This window comes from Macaca mulatta, chromosome 14 (genome assembly GCF_049350105.2).
Source record: "Macaca mulatta isolate MMU2019108-1 chromosome 14, T2T-MMU8v2.0, whole genome shotgun sequence".
In the NCBI taxonomy this organism is placed as follows: domain Eukaryota; kingdom Metazoa; phylum Chordata; class Mammalia; order Primates; family Cercopithecidae; genus Macaca; species Macaca mulatta.
The window spans coordinates 74,826,177-74,852,500 of record NC_133419.1 but is presented as its reverse complement, the minus strand read 5'-3'; the positions used below and the strand labels follow the sequence as shown (position 1 = coordinate 74,852,500).

Below are 26,324 nucleotides of genomic sequence, written 5' to 3'. Positions count from 1 at the left end.
AGCTCACTCCTGTAATCCCAGTACTCTGGGAGGCTGAGGCGGGTGGGTCACCTGAGCCTGGAAAGTCAAGTGGCTGCAGTGAACTGTGATAATGCCCCTGCACTCCAGCTCTCAAAAAGTAAGTAAATAAATAAATAAATAAAATAAAAAATGAAGGTCCAGTATAGTATGAGCCAAGCTCAGTGTTCAAAGTAGGTGGATGGCTTTGCCCTACTCAAACATTCAGAGACTGAGGATAGCAACTGCCATTTTCAACATGTAGCTTCCAAGGTCACTCATTGTCAAAGCATTTTCTGGTTAGTGAGAAAAAAGACAAAGTAGAATTCCAGGGCCAGGGATTTACTCTCAAGAAAGCAAGGCAAAAGCTGCGTACATCTCTTCTGCTTAGCTCCATTGACGAGGGCTTAAACAACATGGCCACAAACTGGCTGCAAGGGGAGCTGGCAAATGAGGTGCCTATCTGAGTAGTCAAGTCCCAGCTAAACATCTATCACTGTGGAATAAGGAGAGAATTATTTTTGGTGGACAGCCCCAGAAATCTGCATCCCACCCTCCTCACTCTCCCCAACAGGCTCCTGTCTTCACCATACCCTCCTAACTCTCCCCCGAAAGGATTAGTTAAGATAAAAACATTTATAACCCCGCTGGGAAGGAAGAAGTGCTGTTACTCTGATTAGATCATGTTTTGGAGGGAGGGGGTGAAGACGGGAGCCTTTTGAGTATAACTTAGCCTATCCTGGGAGTGTGACTTTTGCTCATTTTTTTTTTTTTTTTTCTGGCACAGGTGAGTCTGGTCTCTCCTGTCATTGGAATAATATCCAAAATTTCGGTTTAGGCATAGGAGAAACAGACAAAGCAAGGCTTTCAGCCAAACAGCCAACCTTGTATAGAAAAGGAATCTTGTTTCAGGTGCTGCTAAGAAACCAAGAACATTATTTCCCTGGGTGAAATGAGAGAACGATCTGTGGCAGTGGTTGAACTCTGAGGGAGAATGAGCTCCTGGGAACAAGAAATGCAGAAATTCATGAACAGGAAAGAAAAATTAATATTTTATGAACAACTGAATTCCTCATTGCACCCAGGGAGCTGACTCACCAAGGTTACAGCTCCTTCTTTGGGCGGCTCACAACCAATGAGGGGCTGATACAGGGATCCAAAGGTCTGAGTCCATCACCGATTTGGGGCAACTCTGAGAGGCCATCTTAGCTCCGGAATTCCCCAGAGGATCAGCTGAGGCTTCAGTGACAACCACCTTGTGAGTTAGCTTCTTCCTCTGCCCACCCCTGCTTTCTCATTTCCTATTTCCCAAGAATACTTCCCCCAACAACCTTCTGCATGCAATTCTCCATCTCAGTCTGTTTCCAAGAGAATCAATACTTCCTCAAGAACTGTGCCCTAACATGGAGTTCATTCCAAAGTCAGTACCAGTAATAATAGAGCAATGGGATGATAGAATGTAGATGAGGTAGTTAGTGGTTCTAGCAAACTAAAAAGACAAGGCAGTGAGAGACAGCAGGGTAGGAAACAGCCAGCTCTATTCATTGAAAAAGAACTAGCCACTAGAGGGCCCAGCACTACAGGTTTACAGCTCTGCTGCCACTTTTTAGAGCACAGAATTTTACCCTTCATCTGGCAGACATCCAGCATAATTGTCCACACAGCTGGGAACATTGTTGGCCATGCTTCCTTCTCTTTTACCTAATCTGGAGACACTAGTGTCCTGGCCTGTTCCGATACCCTAGCACCAAGCCCCCATGCCATTACATATAAGCCTATTCCCATAAATAAAGGCTTCCAACGCCTGTTTTTTCTACCCACTGTTCTCATTGTTCCAAGGGACTCTGAAGATGTGAAACGTGAAATCCAAATAGTTGGTTGTGACCATCCTCACCTAGGAATGGAGAGAATCAGCAACATATTGTCTAGTCCTGCCACTTTCTCTACCCCCGTCATCCCCCCACCCACCAATTTGTAATAAAGACACATAGACTTAGATGCAAAATACAGTAGCCAAGGGAGAAAGGGGATATCAGAACCTTCTCAGAAGATGAAAAAGTTTGAGAACATTGTGTAATTGAGTGAATTAATGAGTTATTTCTACCATGGATTTATTTAAAGACTCAAAGGAAATTTTCTTCTGCACCCTATTTGGAAGGACAGTCCTTTGCAGGTTGGGGGATTTCCCTTACCTCAGGAGGAAAATATTGGGAGGTCTCTGTTTCCAAAGTATAAATTCCTCAAGGATCAGAGTTAGATTGTCTGTGAGAGGGAAAACTCTGAGGGTTAAAGGGACAAGAGCTGGATTCTACAAGACCAGGAGGATGGAGGGGTGGTGGAAATCAGCCCATGAACTCTCCCCCATTGCCCTCCTAGTATCTCTGGCAGTGATGACTACAAAGACTCCTGGGGGATAATTACCACACCATAGCTTTGGGACCATACAGGAGTTCTGGGTGGCCAGGTTTACAATGGAAGGAGTAAATGTCTTATGCAAGTGGGCCAGATACCTCTGGCTGCTCCACACCTGCTTGGACAATGAGCATCTTCAACACAACTGCAATGGACCGAGATTGTCCCCCAGGTTTTCTGGATTGGGTAAGCCCTGGGGTTTTTGCATCCCCACAAAGTCTCTGAAATTAGATGTTCCACAAACCTGGCAGGTGGGGGTGAAGCTAAATTTAATTGGATTTGAATTAGATAAAAATTTGATTTGATTCAGCAAGGAGTAAAGAAATCTAATGTTCTTCTACTTGCTATTGAGCAAATTAAATGGGTTATAATATTGGGAGTTCTGATATCGCAATAGCAAACCTAGCCTGGCCCGGTTAATAAAAGAATAGTAATACTCTATTGAGGGGTTGCCATGTGTTAGGCAGTGCATTCTTTCATTTAATCCTCACAATATACCTATGAGGTAGACTGAGACTTAGAGAAGTCAAGTGCGTTGCCCAAGGTCACATGGTTAGTAAATGGCAAACCAAGTTTGTCAGACTCCATGTCTAACTTCTACAGCCATTCATTCCCTGTTGTCTAGCCATTCATTCACTGATATCTAATCCATCATTTACTAATCTGTTTAGCCAGATATGCATTCAGACAGTAAACAGAATTAAGTTATTCTGTTCCTTAAACAATGAGACAGATCTAGTTGGTGTTTAAAGAACAAAAGAATCTTAGAATCACAGAATGTTTGCACTGGCAGCTGGTCTAGTGGGAAGAGCAAAGCTTTAGAACCAGGTGGACTAGATTGGAATCTTGGCTCTGCTATTCATTCTGTATGTGATCTTGAGCAATTTATTTAACCTAATTATCAGCTTCCATATCTGTATATCACAAATATATGCACATTCTCACTAGATTAATATGAAGAGTAGAGATAATGTCACATGGAACCAGTGCAAAAATGCAAGTCCCAGCACAAAATGAAAATGCTGGCACTTTGTTCAAAAATTACCAAGAATTTAAAGATGGTGACAGCAGAGTATTAAACCAAGTGTGGGGGCCCTTCTGAGCATAGGCCATGGTGGCACATCCACAGCCTGGCACAGAGTGGGTCTGCAATAAATTGTAGTCCTTTTCTCTCTAGATCACTGATTATAACCGTCTCCTTTTGCAGATGAGGAAACTGGAGTTCAAAGAAAAGCTTAAAAATGCAAATTAGGGCTGGGCGCGGTGGCTCACACCTATAATCCCAGCACTTTGGGAGGCCAAGGTGGGTGGATCATGAGGTCAGGAGTTCAAGACCAGCCTGGCCAACCTGGTGAAACACCATCTCTATTAAAAATTTAAAAATTAGCCAAGTGTGGTGGCACGTGCCTGTCATCCCAGCTACTTGGGAGGCTAAGACAGGAGAATCACTTGAACCCAGGAGGCGGAGGTTGCAGTGAGAATTACTTGAACCTGGGAGGTGGAGGTTGCAGTGAGCTGAGTTCACCCCACTGCACTCCAGCCTGGGCAATAGAGCAAGACTCCGTCTTGGGGGGGTGGGGAAACGCAACTTAGTACCAGAGCCAAGACCACAACCAGACCTCCTTTGTTCCCAGCCAGTGGTCTTTACCCAGCATTTCCAAAGCAGGTTCTATATGATGATAATAGATATTCCATATATAAAAGTTTCTATCAACAAGCAAGTTTATAAAACACTGGATTAAGGTTAAACAGACATCTTTTGCAGAACTCTTCAGAACACTTTTATGTGCAACAGGAATCTCCAAGACAGGGATATAATATGGAACATTGCACAAAAGTATTTGACGTGGAACCCTTTTTCAGGAGCATATTAAGTATCTCTCAGAACTCTTTCAGAAATGCCACTCTAAACACTGCCCCAGGGTGATGGAAGTTTCCATGGGTTTTGATCTGTGGGGTGTGGTTGTTTTTATACTAAATTAGAAGCAAATATATTCTTCCCACTAGTCCTTTCTGTCAGCATCCCTGTCCCAGCTGACTTGTGAGCCTGAGGATATAACGATAATGAAAACCAGACTTCAGGAAAAGCACACTTGTCTAGAGTCACCCAGCTGCATCCATAAGGCAGATGCAATATGCCTCTCTCCCAAGAGTAGAACACAGAGACAAAACATACACTAGGATCCCAAAATTCTTTCCATTCTGGGTAATTGGCTCACAGACACCACATTGCAAAAGTAATAGCTAAAGTCCCCTATAAAGTCACATAAGCAGCTAGGAAATCAGGATTCTCATCTTGGAGCCTTTATTTATTAGCTGTTTGACCTAAATTGATCAATTCATCTGCTCATCACTTTACTTTTATCGAATACCTTCTGGCATCAAATTAAATTAATTTCTCCCTTTGTCAAACTACCATTGTTTCATCCGTAGCACTCTTCCCCCAGGACTTTGAGAATCTCTGTGGAATGTAGTTTGAAAATCAGCAGGTTGGATGATTACCATAGATCATCTAGTCTATATGGATGGATGAAATCTATATAGAATCTATATGGAAAGGAATTATAGTTTCTTTCAGCTATAATAGTCTGTGATTCAAATTTATGTACAGTTTTGCAACTCATTGCCTCTGCTTATTAACCAAGGACCCTAGTTCCCTGAGAAATGCACCTCTTAATTTCTGAGAGGCCTGGAGAGTGATTCTCACATGCTGAACTGAGAGGTCAGGTGACTTGGACACTTCTGGAGTTCCCAGTACATAGCATCTATTATATGGAATGGATGAAGGGGAAGAAACTCCATCATGATATACTTTGTCACATGGGTTTCTAATGGGTAATATTTATGTCCTTTGACTCACAGAACTTTCAGTAAAGCAGCTCTTCTATATTTTGCTGATTCCTTCCTAACCCCACTTTCCCTCTACAAATTCCTAAGCCTGAGCTGCAGCAAGGCCAAGAAACAAATCTGCATGACAAACCTAATGTTAAATGTTGGCTCATTCGTCCTTGATTTTGAAGATTCTATTGCTGGACCCATGTTGCCTATCTCCTCACTTTCCTTAAGATGAGTTCTCTCCCACGAGAGACCCAAAGTCCTCACGAAAAATGGACTTTGGGTGAGTTGGACCTACTAGGTCGAATATGCCCAAATGGGTCCTCCAGGAAGCAGATGCCAAAATGGAGTGAGAAGTGCCAGAAATGTACTGGGGGAGAATGCCTGTGCGGGAGCAGGAGTAGATGAGGGAGCCTCAGATGGTGATGCAGATCTGACACCAGTGAAAAAAAGAGGGAAGGAAGAAGGACTGGGCAGGAGGAGCCTCAGGTTTCAATGCAGCTCTGAGAAAGCCTCAGCCAGGCTGATGAGGAGCCCCAGAGCAGAGACTGCCCATTACAGGAGCCCCATGTTGGGCAGGAATGGCCTGGCTTTCATACGTCTGCAGGGCTTGGTCAGTGGCAGGGAGAAGGCCAGGGTGAGCATGACCAGCGTGTAAACACCAAAGGTGCTACTGCCTGAGGCCGGCCACTAACTGCTCTCCTCCCTGCAGGCTCCCTGTGGGAGACCTGAGCAGCTCACTCACGGTCAAATACCCACGCCTGTGTGAATTCCAAAAGTGGACATAATTTAAGCTCAAACGGAGCCCTGTATGTACATTTATTACAATTTTGTGTTGAGTGTACAAAAAGTGTAGCACTTGGCACAGCAGCAGCCCCACCCTCACCAGTGGAACAATCGAAGCGAAAAAGGGCTAGTCTGGGAAGGTTTCAGGTAAACAGGTGAGTTTTTCTTACCATGATTGTCAACAGCAGCCTCCATTGTAGATTAACACTGTGTCAAGCTTAGTACAGAGAACAATTCTCAGGGAGCTTCAGTTTGCAATAAAATATTCCTCACATGAGGCGCTCAGAGCAGACTTTTGAAGAGTTTACATGTCAATCACTGGATGCTCCAAGGAGGGAGGAGCTTCTTATTAGAACTGGCCCTGGAGGCTACCAGAGAGACCTTGAAACTGATCTGGCAGCCAAGTGGGTGGTGCAAGGACACACTCCACCCCTGGGACCCTGCCAGCCAAGCTGTAGGATTTGTTGAGAGGCAGGCCCAACACCTGTTGTGGCTGCTGGATGAGATTCAAAATTTAAGGAGAAAAGACAGAAGAGGAAGGAACTGGAAAAGAGGAATCTGTAGCTAGAAGAGGAAAGACAGCATGCTTTCCAGAACCGTCTCAGAATTCATCCCAGGCTAATCATCTGCCAAAAAAGATAGTGTCAGTGGTAGAAAGAACACTGAAGATGACACTTAAGCTCTGCCGCTAACTCCCCGCTGACCTCTGTCACTCAATGCCCCTCTGGGCCTGTGCTCCTTGGCTGTAATCTGCTGAGCTATGCCAGACATCTAAAATTCTTCCATTTGAACAGTCTAGGATTCAAACAAGCTTCCTTAAAATAATCTTGGAAGAACCTAGTATGAAATGGGCAGAGGGGGGAGGATAAAAAAGAATTTCCTGTGAACCCAGGCGCAATAATATCATATAACATAATGTAACATAATAAGCTAACCTAATCATAGCAAGCATTACAACAGGTGGGGGAATCTGGGAATGGGAGCCAGTAATATCTCTAAAGTAGAGGTAATTTCATGATCAAGACATCCAGTGCATTGAAACGTGACGCTGTTCTATCTTTATAGAGTGTGCAGATGGTTGGGAAGGAAATTAGTTCCACCTGTCAGCTGATTCTAAAAGATCAGAGCTTCATATACATTCCATCAACACATGAACTCCTGATGTCACTAAAGCAAAGAGATGGAATGGTCTCTGTCCTTTCCTGAATGCTCTTCCAGTTTTCTCTCATAAAAGTCATTTCTACTCCCCTTTAAATCTGCATTCACAGTTTGTTTTCACTTAGATAAGAATGCTGGGAGGGGAAAGCATACTGTTTTTTTTCCCCCCAGTCCTACTATTTTAGGATTCTAGCAACAACAGGGTTGCATGCTCCCTTCTTATTTATTTCTTTCGTTGAGCTAAGAAGATGCCACAGATAAAAAACCAAAACGAAATGAAAAACTGCAGTCAAGAGAAGAACAAAATTAGCAGCCAATCAGGAAAAGGCTGTACAATCCCCAGGCCTTTAGATACTTTATCCTCTAGGCTGGGCCCTCCCAGAGAGGATCAAGTTTTCTCTTGGGGTTTCTTTTTGAATTAAGCACCACTGAGGGCTACGGTCCAGAAACACAAACTCTTAACCTCGTCCCTGGTAGACAAACAGGTCTAGGGAGATTAAATAACCTGCAGGGAGAGAGTCCTCTGGGATCCATGGGAGACCAGACTGAAGCAAAGAAAAAAGGGACTATGGTATCAGTGAGGACACAGGAGCAGCCACAGGAGGGCTGTGCTGCCTAAATAAATAATGGCACGTTTGGCAGCAGACCCAATTCTCAGACAGGCCTGGGGCTGACAGGTAGGCTGTCTGCTAACATACACTCACCCTTTGGATCTCAGCTTCAATGTTATTTCCTCTGGGAAGCAGGGTGCCACACACAGTTGTACTGGTTGCCTGCTGCACAGAAAATACATTCCAGAGTTATATGTTTTTATAAAAATGTCCCAGAAGTTGGTGTTTTAAGGAAAGAGCACTCTTTTTTCTCTGATTCACAAAAAGGTGCTGGACTGGCAGTGACCTTGCTAAGAATCCTTTCCTAATTCTTATCAGAACAGGTTTAGTGCCCCTCCTATCTGTTCCAGAAGGACTCCGTCTACCATGGTATTTACCACGCGTTATTCTAATTGCCTTTTTACTAGTGTATACACAGTCTAGATTATCAGCTTTGTGAGTCAGAGGCTGTGTCTCGTTTGACACTGTACTCTGGGCCCCAGAACAGTGCCTGGCCCTAGCACAGGTTCAATGGTATTTGTTGAATGAATAAGCAACATATTCTGAGCCATTCCAATGCTCTTGCCCAAGTGGACAGAGAGCTTGTCATAATAGAGTACTAGTCATGTCCAGGGTTTGAGTCTTTGTTCTACCTCTAACTTACTACATGAGTTGGCAAGTCACTTCACCCTGGTATTCTTGATGTAAAATAGGGATGACCCTACCCTGTCCACCTCAGAGGGTCATTATGAGGAGTAGTTTAGAAGTATTACTAGGTAAACTTATGAAAATACCGAACACATGGGAAGTATAGGCCATTCCAGGAAACTTGGACTACAAGGGGTCTAGGACCAGGAGTGACCTTACATCTAAACATAGTTAAGTAGTCACCTCTGGCAGAAAACTAAAGATTTCTAGGCCAGGCAATACTTTTTTGGTTGCTATGGGTAGAAACCTCAAAATGTCAAAAGACACATTTATTGTTTCCTATAGGTAAGGGTAAATTTAAAGCTGGACCTCCAGGACAACTGGAAATAGGCACAATAATGCCACAAGGTAGATTGCATTCTTGTCCTCTCCCCTGTCCCCACCCCACCACACTCCATCTGTCTCTTCTTTCTGGAAGTCAGCCCACCAACTACAGACTGGCTTCCTCCACATAGCAAGGGATGTGGCTACTGACACCTCCTGGCTCCATCTCACACTTTTGCCATCTGAGGGGGACTGAGCCCCTCCCCTTATCTCTAATTTGCAAAATTTCTCTTTGGCCCTGGCTAGAAGATACATATTCATCCCTGTGCCAAGGGTGAGAGATTCTATGATTTCCAGCTCCTACTGGAACTACATAGTTGAAGTGGGGGATCAGTGTTCAAAAAGAAGGGAGGTACTGTTCTAAGAAAGGCTGGGTACTAGGATTTCCACTATAATTTTCTAAAGATCATCCCCCCACTGAGACCTGCCATTAGCAACATTAGCAATCAGTTAGCTTTGGTTTGGGCTCTGCTCCTTTAGCGCCATTCTTTCATATACCCTGAGTTCCTTATAATAGAAGGAAGGGAACAGAAGGGTGCCAAGTATATGAGAGGGACAAGCAAATAAGTAAATACAGTCTACTTTCCTCTGCAGACCTGCAATAAATAACCAGAGAAGTGAGCCATGTGTCTAGAAAAATTCGTTCCCTTCCTAGGATTGATGGCAAGTGATGTCACCTGCTCAATGTCAGGTCCTAAATTCCTCTGTGCTTTGGCCAGGTTGTGGCTTGACAGCAATGTTTCTGAACTACGTGTCTGACCACTTTCACTTTTTGTACTGTAGCATTCCCTTCTTGTCTCCTTTTAAGTAGTCCAACTCACATATCTTATAAATGGACAAGCCAGAGTCCCAGAGAGGGAAAATTTATTATCCAACATCATACACTAAAAGGGAGTTCATGGTCAAGCTAAGATCAGATTCTAGGTCATCTGACATGTGTTTTTTCCAATTATACCATCCTTTGTTTTTCTGCATGTTTATAACCTGAGAGATGTAGTTCACCTCTTACTCTCACCTTCTTCTGGTTCTTTTGTCTTTCTGGGTCACTTTTTAAGAGGACTTCTCAAGGTCAGCTTCACTATACTCCTATTTAGTCACCTCTGGATCCCAGTGAGTTAGCTACTGTCTTATCCTCCGCTATCAGCAATGAAATTCCAATACCAGAGACCCCATCCTACTGATGCAGTATTCTTTTCACTGCTCTTTAGCAGGAGCTCACTATTTAAGCTAGTCTTAACTTGTAGCAAAATTGCAGGCATCATCCTGGCTAACTCCTACTTACCTTCCAGATATCCATTTAGATCACTTTATTTCAGAAGGTAAAATATAAAATGTATACCAGGAATACTTTCTGTAAGCAACTCATAGTACCCCATATGTATTAGTTCATTCTCACACTGCTAAAAATAACTACCTGAGACTGGGTAATTTATAAAGAAAAGAGGTCTGATCGGCTCATGGTTCTGCAGGCTATATGGGCTTTTGCTTCTGGGGAGGCCTCAGGAAACTTACAATGACGGCTAAGGGGAAACAAGCCCATCTTCCCATGGCCAGCAGGAGAGGTGGTGGGGAGGTGCTACACACTTTCAAACAACCAGATATTGTGAGAACTCTATCACAAACAGCACTAGGGGGATGGTGCTAAACCATTAGAAACCACCCGCATGATTTAGTTACCTCCCACCAGGCCCCACCTCCAACACTGGGAATTACAATTTAACATGAGATATGGGTGGGACACAGTACCAAACCATATCATTTCAGAAGGTAAAATATAAAATATGTATGAGGAATACTTTCTATATGCAACTCACAGTACTCCGTACCTCCCCCTATAAAACATTTAGCACTCTAGACAATCATTGCCTGCTTACTATGTCTCTTTTCTTCATTCTACTATAATTTCTATAAGAACAGAGGTCATTCCTATTCCCTTTACCGTTATTTCCTCCAGGAAATGTTGCATAAATATTAGTTGAATGAATGACTAGAACACTGACTCTGTGGTTCCTAATTATTTGCACAGTAGCCATCAAATGACAAAAGGATGTGAAATACTTTAGAGGTGAAGACATTATGTAGCTGTTGAGGATTATCCTAAAAGCACTCATTATACCATCTATCACTATAATATAAGCCTTCTCTGCTTGGAGATGCCAAAAAAAAATTCAGTAGTCCATCCACAAAAGTTTCCAAGACTCTTATGTGATTGGAAGGGCTGTGCTACTGCCATAGGCAAACTTCATCACCAGTATCAAACATTGCCTTTGTGACATTTCCCTCACCTCAATGGCAGGTTAGACTCTGCCTCTGGTCTCAGTCCACTTGGTGTCCCTGTCCTAAGTTTTTCCATGTGTTGCCTCATTTACAACAAGGCTGTGAGAAAGGTTCTATTTTTACTACCCTTTAAACAATGGAAATTTCAAGGTACAGGAAGGTTATATGACTTGCTCAAAGTCACAAAGCAACTGAGTAGTGGAGCCAGGATTCAAACCCAGCTCTTGGTCTGAATCACTATGCTATATAAGACTCTTCTTTTGGCTGGGTGCGGTGGCTCATGCCTGTATTCCCAGCACTTTGGAAGGCTGAGGCGGGTGGATCACTTGAGTTCAGGAGTTCAAGGCCAGCCTGGGCAACATGGTGAAACCCCATCTCTATTAAAAAATACAAAAACTAGGTCGGGCATGGTGGTTCATGCCTGTAATCCCAGCACTTTGGGAGGCCAAGGTGGGAGGATCACCTGAGATCAGGAGTTTGAGACCAGCCTGACTAACATGGAGAAACCCCCATCTCTACTAAAAATACAAAATTAGCTGGGTATGGTGGTGTATGCCTGTAATTCCAGCTACTCGGGAGGCGGAGGCAGGAGGATTGCTTGAGTCCAGGAGACAGTGATTGCAGAGAGCCACAATCATGCCACTGCACTCCAGCCTGGGCAGTATATCAAGATCTTGTCTCAGAAAAAATAAATAAAAAGACTCTTCTTTCTATTACTTCTTCTACAGCAAACTTCTATCTTGTTTAGACTGCCTTCTTCCTGTTATCCAAACAGACCTTGGACTTTTCCAATTCTGTGTATCTGGAATATGATTTTATGAAGAACTCAGGAGTCTTATAGATTATTTTATCAAAGACTTCTATGTTATAGACAACAAAATGGTGGTATGTGTTATGGAAAGAACATCAGCTTTGGAACAAGGAGGCCCTATAGTCCAAGTTTGGCTGTTTTAGTTATTGACTGCTGTATAACAAACCACTCTACCACAGCCGCTTAAAACAACAGCAATTTCTTGTTTCTCACGATTACACGAATTGGCTGGGCAGCTTCTTGGTTGGTATTACCTGAGCTTGCTCACACTGCTGCATTCAGCAGGAGGGCTGAATGGGCTGGAAGGTTGCCCATGACCTCACATATCTTGCTTGACTGGGGTGACTTCCATGTGGACTGTCATCCTCCCAAAGGCTAGACCAGCGTTTTAAAATATTGGTCTTGATGGGAGGAGCTGAAAAGAATTTGTGGCTTTATTTAATCTGTCTCACTTCCTAGATGGTTTACCTTGGACAATTTCCTTCTTCTTTCCTGAGATCAGTTTCTTTGTCTTTACAATTGGGAGAGCAATCTCAACTGTCCCAGATTCTTGTAAGTATTAAATGAGATCATATATGTAATTATTAAATGAAATAATATAAAAAATTCCTGCCATACAACAACCATTTTTCCAATGTTAGTTTTCATTGCATTTCTTGGGCCTTGTGTGACGCCTTCCTCTTACTCCCCATAATCTCTCTACAGTCCACATAAATCCTTCACTCCAATCAAGATGCAGCTCTACTCTCGTGTCTCATGTTATACAATTTTTCAAAATTATTAGCTTGCAATAATTGTCTGTCTTAGGAAATTCCAAAGTTCTATGTATAAATTAACTGTTTTCAGGCTTTTCCACATCCCCACAGGAAAAAAAAAAAATCTAATAGATTAGCTTTACATGTAAAATTATTTATTGTTATGCACAATTTGTAATTTCTGTCTAGTTGGTGTCATAATTCTACCTCTTTATCCCCAATTTAAGAACACATACTGACATGCAAGTGAATGAGAATCTCTTTATTATCCTTATTTGTTCTAAAGGGAAATTATTTGCAAAAGTTGCATCTTTTAATATTTGCAAAAGTTGCAAATATTAGCAACACGTTACTTGCCATGCCTCTCTGGTCTAAATCACTCATTTGGGGCTAAGCACACAGAACTTTATTTTTAAAATTCTTTTATGAATATGTCCTATCTTCCTAAGTAGATGAAAACTACCAATAAACCAAGGACCTTAATATATACATACATATGTGTAAACATATGCACATAAGTTTAATTTATCTTGCAGCTCTATTACAGGGCCCTACACAAAATAGAATTCAGTAGTATTCAGAATTTCAGAATAGAAAGCAATGCATGTTTCCCAGCTACTCCCTTTTGGGGCCCTGGGAGAAAACAATGCATGAAAACGCTGGGTACTCCATACTCATTATCTTAGGCCAGTGGGTCTTAAAGTTGTGGAAGCGTCACTTTTTATCAAAACACACAGGCCTGTTCCCTCCCTTCCCTTACTCGTTGCTGTACCTTAGGATGGTATAGCAATGAGTAGGAGAGAGATGTATTTAGAAAACTTTTACAAACATTGTTGGTGTGAGAACTACCATAGCCTTAGACTCTGAGATTACTCAGTGTAGTTAACTCTTAACAGCTTTGTGCAGTTGCAGGAGAAAGCTTCTTTCTCCATCTCGCCATGCTATTTTGATTACCAAAAGCTGTTTTTATTTAACTGAACCCAGCTGCTGTTTTCTCAAAGTATGGTATTCATCTCCAGGGGGCTCGAAAGAGAAATGTTGAGATTCACAGGTGTCCTAAGCTCTCTACAGTCTACTTACAAAACCTACCTTGCCAAATTTCCTAACCATAAAATCATTTCCTTCAATGCTTTCCTCCTTATCACAGTCAACTCATAAAAGTCCATACATTGGTAGGAGCTCTCATAAGGCCTTGAAGATACCACAACAAATGCCTGGGGCTTGACTAATCTTTAGTTGCATAGAAGCCTGCTTTCTCTGTGATAATTCACACTGACAATTATGGTTATGTTTGTGTCTAGTACAGTAGGAGACACCAGAAAGTGCTTAATAAGTACTTTTGTATTGACTGATTATAATGAGTTGTATATTTTGGTTTTTGTCAGGGCAGTGGAGAAAAGCCTCTATTTTTTTTTTTTTCTTCTCTCTTTTTTTTTGGTGGTGGTAGGGGGAAGAGTCTCACTGTGTCACCCAGGCTGGAGTGCAGGGGCACAATCTTGGCTCACTACAACCTCCACCTCCCAGGCTCAACTCAAGCGATCCTCCCACCTCAGCCCCTCAAGTAGCTGGGACTACAAGTGCACACCACTGTGCCCAGCTAATTTTTTGTATTTTTAGTAGAGATGGGGTTTCCCCATGTTACCCAGGCTGGTCTCGAAGTCTTGGGCTCAAGCCGTCCGCCCACCTCAGCCTCCCAAAGTGCTGAGATTATGGGTGTAAGCCACCACACTTGGCTAAAAGCCTCTATTTTAATCTAGCTCTTAGTAGCTCAGAGAGAAGTTTCTTAAGAAAAGGGAAGAGGATAAAGCCTTAGAGAGGTTGTTAGCAATTTAGCATCTCTGAGTCAGGTGGGAGTATTTAATTTGCTCAATAAAGAGAACAATATGCTCTCCAGGTATGGTAAAGGCACTGCTACTGTGCTTACAGATGACAATACTATATTGTACACTTAAAAATCCCCTGTGTATACCAAGGGAGGACTGTACAAAGCCAAGGCTATCATAAAGCATCTCAGGCCAATGCAACAGTGTTATGATGGGCAACCACAGTATTACTTTTATTAGATTATAACATTACTTCATTACTATTAAAGCATTGTTATTATTATTAAATTATAACTTAATGGTTAGCAGCAGGACCTTTATAATTAGAGCAATCTGAGCTTAAATTCCAGCTCTTCCACTTATCAGCTCTATGAAATTGAGCAAGTCACTTATCTAGGCTTCATATATAAAATTTGGATAATAATTAGGATCTTATAGAGTTGTGAGGGCTAAATAAGAAAATGTGTATAAAGCGATTAGCACCATTGCTGGCAATAAATAGAAGGGGCTCTGTAAATGGTTTCTAGTATCGGAAGAAACTAACGGGCTCTGCATGTGCAATAAAATACACGCTGGCTTTTGAGTCAGGAGAATGAGGTTCAAGCCTCAGATTGGCCTTTAAAAACTGTTGAGATTTGATGGGTGTCCCATCCTCTTTTGCTCTTTTAAATGCTGAAATAATTTGGAAATGGACATAAATGTCAGAGAGGAGTTAAAACAGTATTTATTTCTGGGAAATTGAATTAGAGAACATAAGTTGGATCACCCCCAAAGACTAGGCTTTAAACCTGCACATGGGGAGCATTATTTCTGCAGAGCATAATTACCCAAGCAGACATATGGAAGACCAAAGTTGGCTTCATGCTGTGTTGACCAGAGCAAAGGACTCAGACAACGGGCACCCAAGAGGGAGCTGTGCAAGCGTAAAGGATGCAAGAAGCAGCTTGGGCTTATAGCTCCCTCCCCTTATCAGAGACAGCATCAGGAATGCACCATTTATAATAGGGAACATCTGAAAGAGTTGGGGAAACTCTTTGAGGATAACCTGTACTCAAAGCTCCAAAGAGAGGGAAAAGAAGAAGCTCAACTTGACCAAGCACAAAGTACAGGTGTGGTTCAAGAACAGCTGAGCCAAATACTGTCAACAGCAGTTGTGGCAGCAATAGCAACCACTGAGGAACCAGAACTGAACAGAGACATGCAGACAGGAGTGAGCCAGGAATATCACTCAGCGTCTTGGCCAATCACATCCCGGGGGAGTCTCAGGTTTCTGCGTAGCTTCTCCATCCAACCCTTGGTAAATTCCCACAGCAGCAGAACTTACTGCCTCCAACAGGGCACAACCTTTGTGCCATGAACTTTATGTCAGGGTCTAAAATTTTCCCTGGCCCCACTGAGCACCCCTCACACCTAGACCCCTGAGGTTGCTTCTACATCTACTTTCTCATGAGGCTTTCGTCCCAAGCTGGTACTGACTCTCTAGAATTAAATAATCATACACTAGGTCCGATTTGAATTTAGAGAACAGTCTGGCCACTAAAATGACCTGCAGATCTCTTGGGAGGGGCACTCTGACAAACCCTATGACAACTATATATGTTTATGAGATTGTATTAGTCCGTTCTCACACTGCTATAGAGATATTACACAAGACTGCGTAATTTATAAACAAAGGAGATTTCATTGACTCACAGTTTCACATGGCTGGGGAGGCCTCAAGAAACTTACAACCATGGCGGAAGGGGAAGCAGGCACCTTCTTCATGAGGCAGCAGGAGGGAGAGTTAGAGAGGGAAGGCGGAAGAGCTGCTTATAAAACCATCAGCTCCCGTGAGAATTCCCTCACTATCACGAGAAAGGCATGGGGAAAACCACCCCCATGATCCAATTACCTCCTATTGGGTCTCTCCCTCAACACCTGGGGATTACAATTCAAGATGAGATTTGGGTGGGGATATAAAGCCTAATCATATCAGAGATTTAGCCATATTTTCATGTACAGCTGTGGTTCATTAGTTTTCATTGCTAAGTATTTCATTTTAGAAATACTCTACAAACTTATTTATCCGTTCTTCTGTTGATGGACATTTGGGGTGTTTCCACTTTTGAGCTATTTCCAATAATGATGTTTTTATATGCATTTCTGTTGGGTATTCAGCTAGAAGTGCAATTCCTTGGTCATAGGGTCTGCCTATGTTAGCCTTTGGAAGATATTGCCAGTTTAATAAATTGATTCTCTTATACTTCCACCCAGTAGTGTATGAGAGTTCCTGTTGCTCAGCATTTTAGCCAGTGTTTAAGATTAGGAGACAATCTTTTAAAATATTTGTTAATCTGATCCCAGCTACTCAGGAGGCTGAGGCAGGATAATATCTTGAACCCAGGAGACAGAGGTTCCAGTGAGCCCAGATCGTGCTGCTGCACTCCAGCCTGGACGACAGAGCTAGACTCTGTCTCAAAAATAAAATAAAATATTTGTTAATTTAGTAACTATGTGGATATATTTCGTGGTGGTTTTAATTTGCACTTCCCTCATGACTACTGAGGTTAAGTGCTTATAATCTATTTATTGGACATTAACATTGGTCAATAAATATGAAGTACCTGTTTAAGTCTTTTGAAAATTTTTTTCTAATTAATTTGAACAAATTCTTTTGGCTTTTTGTTTTTTGTTTTTTAGACAGGGTCTCACTCTGTGACCCAGGCTGGAGTGCGTTGGCATGATCATGGCCCACTGAAGCCTAAACCTCTTGGGCTCAAGTAATCCTCCCATCTCAGTCTCCCAAGTAGCTAAGGCTACAGGATGTGCCATCACACCCGGCTAACGTTTGTATTTTTTTGTAGAGATGGGGGTTTAACCCATCTTGCCCAGGCTGATTTCAAACTCCTGTGCTCAAGTGATCTGCCTCCCTTAGTCTCCCAAAGTGCTGGGATTACAGGTGTGAACCACTGCACCTGCTCTGAACAAGTTCTTTATGTATCCTGGATACTATTCCTTTATCAGATAGTTGAGTTGTAAATATCTTCTCTTATTTTGTAGCTTGTTTTTTCACTCTTTATGGTGACTTTAATGAAGACAGAATCTTGATTTGACAGAGTTGTTATTCCTCATCCTTTAGATTAGCACCTTTTTCCTGTTTTAAAAAAAAAATTCTTCCCTACAAAAGATCATGAAGATACTGTGTTTATTATTTTCTTTTTTCCTTTTTTGAGACAAGGTCTTGCGCTGTTGCCCAGGCTGGAGTGCAATGGCATGATGCAGCCTCGAGCTCCTAGGCTCAAGTGATCCTCCTACCTCAGCCTCCTTAGTAGCTGGGACTACAGCTGTGTGCCATCACTCTCAGCTAATTTTTGTACTTTTTGTAGAGACAGGGTTTTGCCATGTTACCCAGGCTGATCTTAAACTCTTGGGCTCAAGCAATCTGCCTGACTTGGCCTCCCAAAGTGCTGGGATTACAGTCATGAGCCAATGCGCCCAGCCATGTTTATTATTTTTCTAAAAGTTTTCTGGTTTAATTTTTGCATTTAGGTCTTTAATCCACTTGAAATTAATTGATGTGTGTGATGTGCATATTGTGAGGTAAGAATTCAATTTCAGTTTATCTGGTGGATACTAACTAGTCTGCCACTATTTATTGAAAAGATCTGTTGTTTTCCCACTGATCTGCAACATCATTTCTATATTATTGGTTTATTAAGACAATAGTCTGCTGTTGAGCTGCATATTCTGTTTGAGAGGTCTGTATGCCTATTTTTGTACAATTACAATATTGTCATTATTCCTTTAGCTTTATAATGAATCTTGATATCTGTGAAACCAAGTCCTTCTATGTTGTTCTTTCTCAAGAGCATCTTGGATTTTCTTGACTCTCTGAATTTTTTCTAAATTTTAATTTTAATTTTTTGAGATGGAGTCTCGCTCTTCCTCCCATGCTGGAGTGCAGTGTGGCACAATCTCGGCTCACTGCAACCTCTGCCTCCCAGGTTCAAGTGATTCTCCTGCCTCAGCCTCCCGAGTAGCTGGGGTTACAGGTGTCTGCCACCACACTCGGCTAATTTTAGTATTTTTTGTACAGACAGGATTTCAGCATGTTGGCCAGGCTGGTCTCAAACTTCTGACCTCAGGTGATCCACCTGCCTTGGCCTTCCAAAGTGCTGGGATTACAGGCATGAGACACCGTGTCCGGCTGAGTCTTTGAATTTTTATATATTTTAGAAAAAAATCACCAAGTTTCATAAAACACCTGGTAGGATTTTAATTGGAATTGTATTGAATCTATAAATCTGTTTAGAGAAAATTGATTACGTGGCTAAATCTTCCATTTCATGAATATAGTTTACTTTTTCATTTAGGTTTTTCTTGTATCTCCATAGTACCTTCAACATCTTTATTTAGGTTTATTCCTAGAAACATTATATTGGACGCCATTTTAAAAGGCATATCTCTTGGCTGGGTGCAGTGGTTCACTCCTGTAATCCCAGCACTTTGGGAGGCCGAGATGGGTGGATCACCTGAGGTCAGGAGTTTGAGACCAGTCTGGCCAACATGGTGAAACCCCATCTCTACCAAAAATAAAAAAATTAGCCGGGCGTGGTGGTGGGTACCTGTAATCCCAGCTACTCAGGAGGCTGAGGCAGGAGAATTGCTGAAACCCAGGAGACGGAGGTTGCAGTGAGCCGAGATCATTCCATTCCACTCCAGCCTGGGCGACAGAGTGGGACTACATCTCAAAAAAAAAAAAAAAAAAAGAAAAAGAAAAAGAAAAGAAAAAAGAAAAAAAAAAAGGCATATTTCTTAATGTTTGTTCTCTATCTAGAAATTGATTAATATTTTGTGTTAGTTTTGGATCTAGAGATCTTTTCCAATTCTTATTAATTCAGTAGATTCTTTTAGACTTTGAACTTGAAAACCAGTAAACATCATTATGACTATTTTTTTTTAAGTGGTCAGAGAGAAAAGATTATGGACTAGTCATGCTGCATATTATAACATGTTAAATTCTAACATGTTACATCACTTACTAGGGATGCAACCAACGAAAGTCATGCTCTCATAATTTCTCCAATCAGTGAAGTCCCTCCTTCTCCTGTGAGGGGAAGAAAGTGAAAGAGCTGGGGAAGCTTCTGTTTTCTGAGTTGAGGCATATGACTGGGAGAAGAGAAAAAGTCTCCCACACAACTATGAGATTATAATATAATATAATATAATTTATAATATTAAAAGTACCATTTTGTTATTTCTTTGGGTATCACTTTCCTATTTTGTTAAATAGGAATAACAATACTTGTATAATCACAGGAGAATGCTGGGAGGGTCAAATGAAGATAAAGTATGATTAAGGTGATATGATTACTGATTTATATGAATTATTTTGTGAGAATCCCTTTATAAAACATATTCACATACATGTGCACTGCATATATCAATTATCTTTGTAGATGATAACTTTAATTGTTTCCAAATAGTATAATATTTCATATAGAAAATCCAACAGACTCTATGGACAACCTATCAGAGACAATAGGAGCATGGTTGGTGAATACAAGAGCAATATACAAAAATCAATACCTCTCCTGTGTACAGAAAACAACCACTTAAAAATATAATTTTTAGAGAGAGTTCACTCACAAGATCACAAATTGACTTACATATTGACCATTTACTGAGTGACCAAATTGTACAACTAGCTAAATTTAACAAACATTTGTTTAACTACTTACAAAGTTTAAAGCGATTCATATTAGATATCATGTCAGAGACTATTAACCCCCCATTACCCACTTTCTTCTTATGTATTCTATGGAAGAGACTGGTAGACGATGGCTCATGGGCCAAATCAGGTCTGCCACCTGTTTTTGTAAATAAAGTTTTATTGGAACACAGCAAACCCCATTGATTTACATATTTTCATTGGCTAGAATGAGATTATAAGTCTTCCCTAGCAGAAAAAAAGAGTGGGCTGGGCGTGGTGGCTCACGCCTGTAATCCCAGCACTTTGGGAGGCCGAGGCAGGTGGATCACAAGGTCAGGAGTTTGAGACCATCCTTGTTAACACAGTGAAACCCCATCTCTAGTAAAAATACAAAAAATTAGCTGGGCGTGGTGGCATGTGCCTGTAGTACCAGGTACTCGGGAGGCTGAGGCAGGAGAATCGCTTGAACCCAGGAGGCGGCAGTTGCAGTGAGCTGAAATCGCGCCACTGTACTCCAGCCTGGGCGACACAGTGAGACTCTGTCAAAAAAAGAAGGAAAGAAAGAGAGAGAGAGAGAGAGAGAGAAAGAAAGAGAGAGAGGAAGGAAGGGAGGGAGGGAGAGAGAGAGAGAAAGAAGGAGGGAGGGAGGGAGGGAGGGAGGGAGGGAAGAAAGGAAGGAAGGAAGGAAGGAAGGAGGGAGGGAAGGAAGGAAGGAAGGAAGGAAGGAAGGAAGGAAGGAAGGAAGGAAGGAAGGAAGGAAGGAAGGATAAGGGAGAGGCAGATTTCATGACTGACTTAGACAATTCATTATCCAGACAGGCAGTACTACCCAGAACACAGATTTCAGTTAGAAGGAATCAGTATTGTGTAGCAACTAACACTATCTGCCAGTCGACTTCTTTGGCAATCAATCATCCAAACACACTATTCTTCTCCTATGTACACTTTACATAAAAATAAACCAGCCTGAAGTGAAAGATCTCTGAGTGATGTGCAATCCTTTTTACTAGGTCTGAATATGAATCCTGTGGTCCAGCAACCTAAGGCTAAAAGACAATTATCTGCTCCCAACACACCCAATGTACTGCAGCAGAGAAAGAACAGGATCATCACAGTAAAAATTCCCATTTGAGAAAGGAAAGAATGGAAAATATGTAAATCATCGGTTCAAAGAAGACATTAAATCCTGCTGGGCTAAGTTCTCTGGTTAGCCAATCTGGCAGCCCTTGAATGTGTCCTCTGGAAGCATCTTCTATGCTCACTGTCATCTAACTGCATACAAGGTTGGCATAGACCAGTGACTGGCAAATTTTTTTCTGTAAAGAGCCAGGTAGTAAATATTTTAGGCTTTGAGAGTCATACAGTCTCTATCACAACTACTCAATTCTCATTTTAGTATGAAAACAGCTATAGACAGTATATCAACAAATGAATGTAGCTGTGTTACAATAAAACTTTATTATGGATACTAAAATATCAATTTCACATAATTTTCACATCATATTTTCTTTTTTTAAACATCTAAAAATGTAGAAACAATTCTTAGCTCATGGGTTGCACAAAAACAGGAGTAAAATGGGTTTGGTCAACGGACCATAGTTTGCTGACCCCTCAGTTAGTCCGATCATGATCCACTGCCTGGAGCTGAAGACACTGCTACACCAAACAAAATTGGTATTCCACTAATCAAGAAGAAGGGAGAAAAGAAGACATATTGGATAGGCATATTAGGAAGTTTCCTATTAGATATGAAAACGGTATAAAGCCATAATATGTGAAGCAATGTGGTATTGGTGCAGAGATAGCTAAACAGGTAATAAAACAAAGAACCTAGAAAAAGACCAACATGTGTTAGAACTAGCTGTATAATAAAGGTATGATTTCAGGCCGGGTGCAGTGGCTCATGCCTGTAATCCCAACACTTTGGGAGGCCAAGGCAAGCATATCACTTGAGGTCGGGAGTTTGAGACGAGCCTGGCCAACATGGTGAAACCCCATCTCTGCTAAAACAAAAAACAAAAATTAGTGGGGCATGGTGGCACATGATGTAATCTCAGCTACACAGGAGGTTGAGGCAAGAGAATCACTTGAACCGGGGAAGCAGAGGTTGCAGTGAGCCAAGATCGTGCCACTGCACTCTAGCCTGGGTGACAGGGTGAGACCCTGTCTCAAAAAAAAATAGAATTTCAAATGAAAAAATTGATTATTTAATAAATGGTGCTAGAAAAATAGGTTAGTCTTATGAGAAAAATTATGAAATTTATATATATAATATATATAATAAAACTCCTGTCTCTTACCATACTCAAATTTATATATATGAGACCCCTATCTCTTACTATACTCAAAAATAAATTGCAGATGAATTACAAATCCAAATCTGAGAAGCAAAACTTTAGAAGAAGGCTTTCTTTTTTAAAAAAAGAAAATTGTATTATTTAGCTATTGCTCTGTAACAAACAACTCCAAAACTTAGTGGCTAAAACAACCATTTTATTTGCTCTCAATTCTGTGGTCAGAAATTTGAGCTGGGTGCTGCTTACGGTGTTTTCACCATGGTGCAGCCATTGGGAGGATCAGCTTGACCAGCGAGGTCTATGATAGCCTCATTCACATGTCTGGCAGCTGGTGCTGGCCATTCACTAGGCCACCGTCTCCAGCAGGCAAGCCTGAAGGTGACTGTGATGCAAGATGCATGTTTCAATGCACAGGCACTTTTCAAATCTCTGCTTACATCAATTTACATCAATGTCGGTTTGGCCAGAGCAGGTCACAGATTCATTTAGCCAAGTCCAGAGTCAATGTGGGCGGGAACTACATAAGAACGTGCAAACAGGATGCTGTGATTCATTGGAGTCATTATTATAATATTCTATCACAAAAATATTAAAAATGTCTCTATGACATTAGAATTAAGAGTATTTTTAAAAAGAAAACACAGGGCACAAATCAAAAGGAAAAGAATGCTAAATCTGATTATATTAAACTGAAATCTTCTGTATGATACAAACACCAAGTGAAAAGACAAGTCATAAATTGGGAAAAGATATTTGCCACCAACAAAGCAATAAAGATTATATCCAGAATATATAAAGAATTCCTTCAAATCAATAAGAAAAAGATAAATGACAATTATAAAATGGACAAGATTTTTTTTTAAAAGGCAATTCACAGAAGAGGGAACCCCAAAGACCAATAAATATATGAAAAAATGCTCAACGTCATTAAAAACCAGGAAAATACAAATTAAAACAAAAATGACATACAATTCGGCACCCATCCAAATTGGCAAATAATAAAAACACAGTGTTGGTGGGAATGTGGGGAAATGGGAACTCTGATATGTTGTCATTGGGAGTGTATATTGATACAACTATTTCGAAGGACAATTTATCAGTATTAGCAAAGTGAAGACATGCCTATCCTATGACCTGATCATCCCACATCTACATATATACCCAATTGAGTGGTTCTCCGTTGCCTGAAATAAATTTTTTAAAAAACATACTGATAGCCAGATGCAGTGACTCTTGCCTGTAATCCCAGCTACTTGGGAGGATGAGGCAAGAGAATCTTGCTTGAGCCCAGTAGTTGGAGACTACAGTGAGCTATGATCCCACCACTGCACTCTAGTCTGGGCAACAAAACAAGATCCTGTTTCAAAAAAAAAAAAAAAAAAAAATCCAGATTCCACTTCAGACCAATTAAACCAGAATCTCTTGGAAATATGAATCAGGTGTTTAAATTTTAATCTCTAATATGCTGCCAAGGTTAAGAACCATAGTCCAAAGGCAACTCTTGCATATATGCCCAAGGTGCACAAGGATGTTCAGTGTAACATAGTTTATTACTAGGGAAAAGTTGGAAACACTGTGAGTGTCTATCGATAAAGGACTGGATACATTGAGGTTAATTTTTTCTGTGCCTCAAATAGGATAATTTTAATTGTCCTCTTAAATTCACCGATTATTCTACCTGCTCAAATCTGTTGTTGAACCCCTCTAATATATTTTACCCTCAGTTATTATACTTTTCGGCTCTAAAATTTCCATTTGGTTCGTTTTTATAACTTTTTTTAATCACTATTCTTATTTTGTTCATACATTGTTTTCCTGGCTTCCTTTCATTCTTCTTTAAGTGTTGGGATTACAGGCGTGAGCCACTGCGCCCAGCCTCCTTTCATTCTTCGTCCATGGTTTCCTTTAGCTCTTTGAGCACATTTAAGACAGCTGATTTCAAGTCTTTGTCTACTAAGTCCAATGTCTGGGCTTCTTCAGGGACAGTTTCTGCCTAACGATTTTGTTCCTTTAAATGGGCCACTCTTTGATTTATCTTTGCACGCCTTGTAATTTTTTATTGAAAACTGAGCATTGGCTGGGCGCGGTGGCTCAAGCCTGTAATCCCAGCACTTTGGGAGGCCGAGGCGGGCGGATCACAAGGTCAGGAGATCGAGACCACAGTGAAACCCCGTCTCTACTAAAAATACAAAAAATTAGCCGGGCGCGGTGGCGGGCGCCTGTAGTCTCAGCTACTCGGGAGGCTGAGGCAGGAGAATGGCGGGAACCCGGGAGGCGGAGCTTGCAGTGAGCCGAGATCGCGCCACTGCACTCCAGCCTGGGCAACAGCGTGAGACTCCGTCTCAAAAAAAACAAAAAACAAAAAAAAACTGAGCATTTGCAGCTGGGTGTGGTGGCTCTTGCCTGTAATCCCAGCACTTTGGGAGGCTGAGGAAGGTGGGTTACTTGAGGCCAGGAATTCAAGACCAGCCTGGCAAACATGGCGAAACTCATCTCTACAAAAAATACAAAAATTAGCTGGGTATGGTGGCACATGCCTGTAGTCCCAGCTGCTCAGGAGGCTGAGGCACGATAATTGCTTGAACCTGGGAGGCAGAGGTTGCAACGAGCTGAGATGGCACCATTGCACTCTAGCCGGGGTGACAAAGCGAGACTCTGACTCAAAACAAAACAAAACAAAACAAAACATCCACACACAAAACTGAGCATTTGAATAATATAATGTGATTAATGTGGTAACTCTGGAAATCATATATTCCTCCTTCCCCAAGTTTGCTGTTGTTAATTGTTGAGGACTGTAGTCATCCATTTGTTTAATGATGCTTTCAAACTGTTTTTGGAAAGAGGTATTCCCTGTTACATGTAGTTACCAAAGCCTCTGCTCCATTATCTCAGTGCTTAGTGAAGTGACCTAACAAAGATTTCCTTAAGTACTCAGAGCCAAAAAAAAAAAAGAGAAAAAAATACTACTCTTCTGGTCTTTGCGGCCTGGTTGTGAGTGGGGACATTTTTCACCCCTACGCCAGCCCACCTACAGGTCTGCCTTTGCATGGAGCCCACAGATCTTCCAGAGGTGCCAAGCCTATGATCCTCTAAGGCCTTTCTTCCTTTCTTTTTTTTTTTTTTTTTTGAGACAGAGTCTTGCTCTTGTCGCCCAGGCTGGAGTGCAATGATGTGATCTCAGCTCACTGCAACCTCCACCTCCCGGGTTCAAGCCATTCTACTGCCTCAGCCTCTCGAGTAGCTGGGATTAGAGGTGCCCGCCACCATGCCTGGCTGTGCATGCACATGGTCCTGGGAGTGCATGGTCATCCCAGCACTTTGGGAGGCCTAGGCAGGCAGATCACCTGTGGTCAAGAGTTCGAGACCTGCCTAACCAAAATGGCAAAACCCCGTCTCTACTAAAAATACAAAAAATTAGTGGGCATGGTCGTGCATGCCTATATTGCCAGCTACTGAGGAGGCTGAGGCACAAGAATCACTTGAACCCGGGGAGCGGAGGTTGCAGTGAGCTGAGATCGTGCCACTGCACTCCAGCCTGGGCGGCAGAGAAAGACTCTGTCTCAAAAAAAAAAAAAAAAAAAAAAGCCATAGTGCTCTCTTACCAAAAGTCAACTGCCCTTTTCCTTATTAAGCATTCCCCTGGTTGCTGTAAGTTTTGGATATTTCAGGGTCCCCAAAAAGTTGATTCTGTCAGTCTTTGATAGCTTATGTTTGTTTCAGTGGAAGCACCAATTCTTTGAGCACCCTACTGTGCCATTTTCTATAATGTCACCTAATGATGCTGTCTTTTTTTTTTTTTTTTTTTTTTTTTTGAGACAGAGTCTCGCTCTGTCGCCCAGGCTGGAGTGCAGTGGCG

The 26,324-nt window shown here is 41.7% G+C and overlaps 1 long non-coding RNA gene across 2 annotated transcripts in view; it reads right to left on the bottom strand.

The window, feature by feature from the left end:
* LOC106993384 (uncharacterized) overlaps positions 1 to 26,324 on the bottom strand; it is a 79,019-nt gene that overhangs the window by 25,649 nt on the left and 27,046 nt on the right. The gene's annotated exons all lie outside the window — the stretch shown is intronic.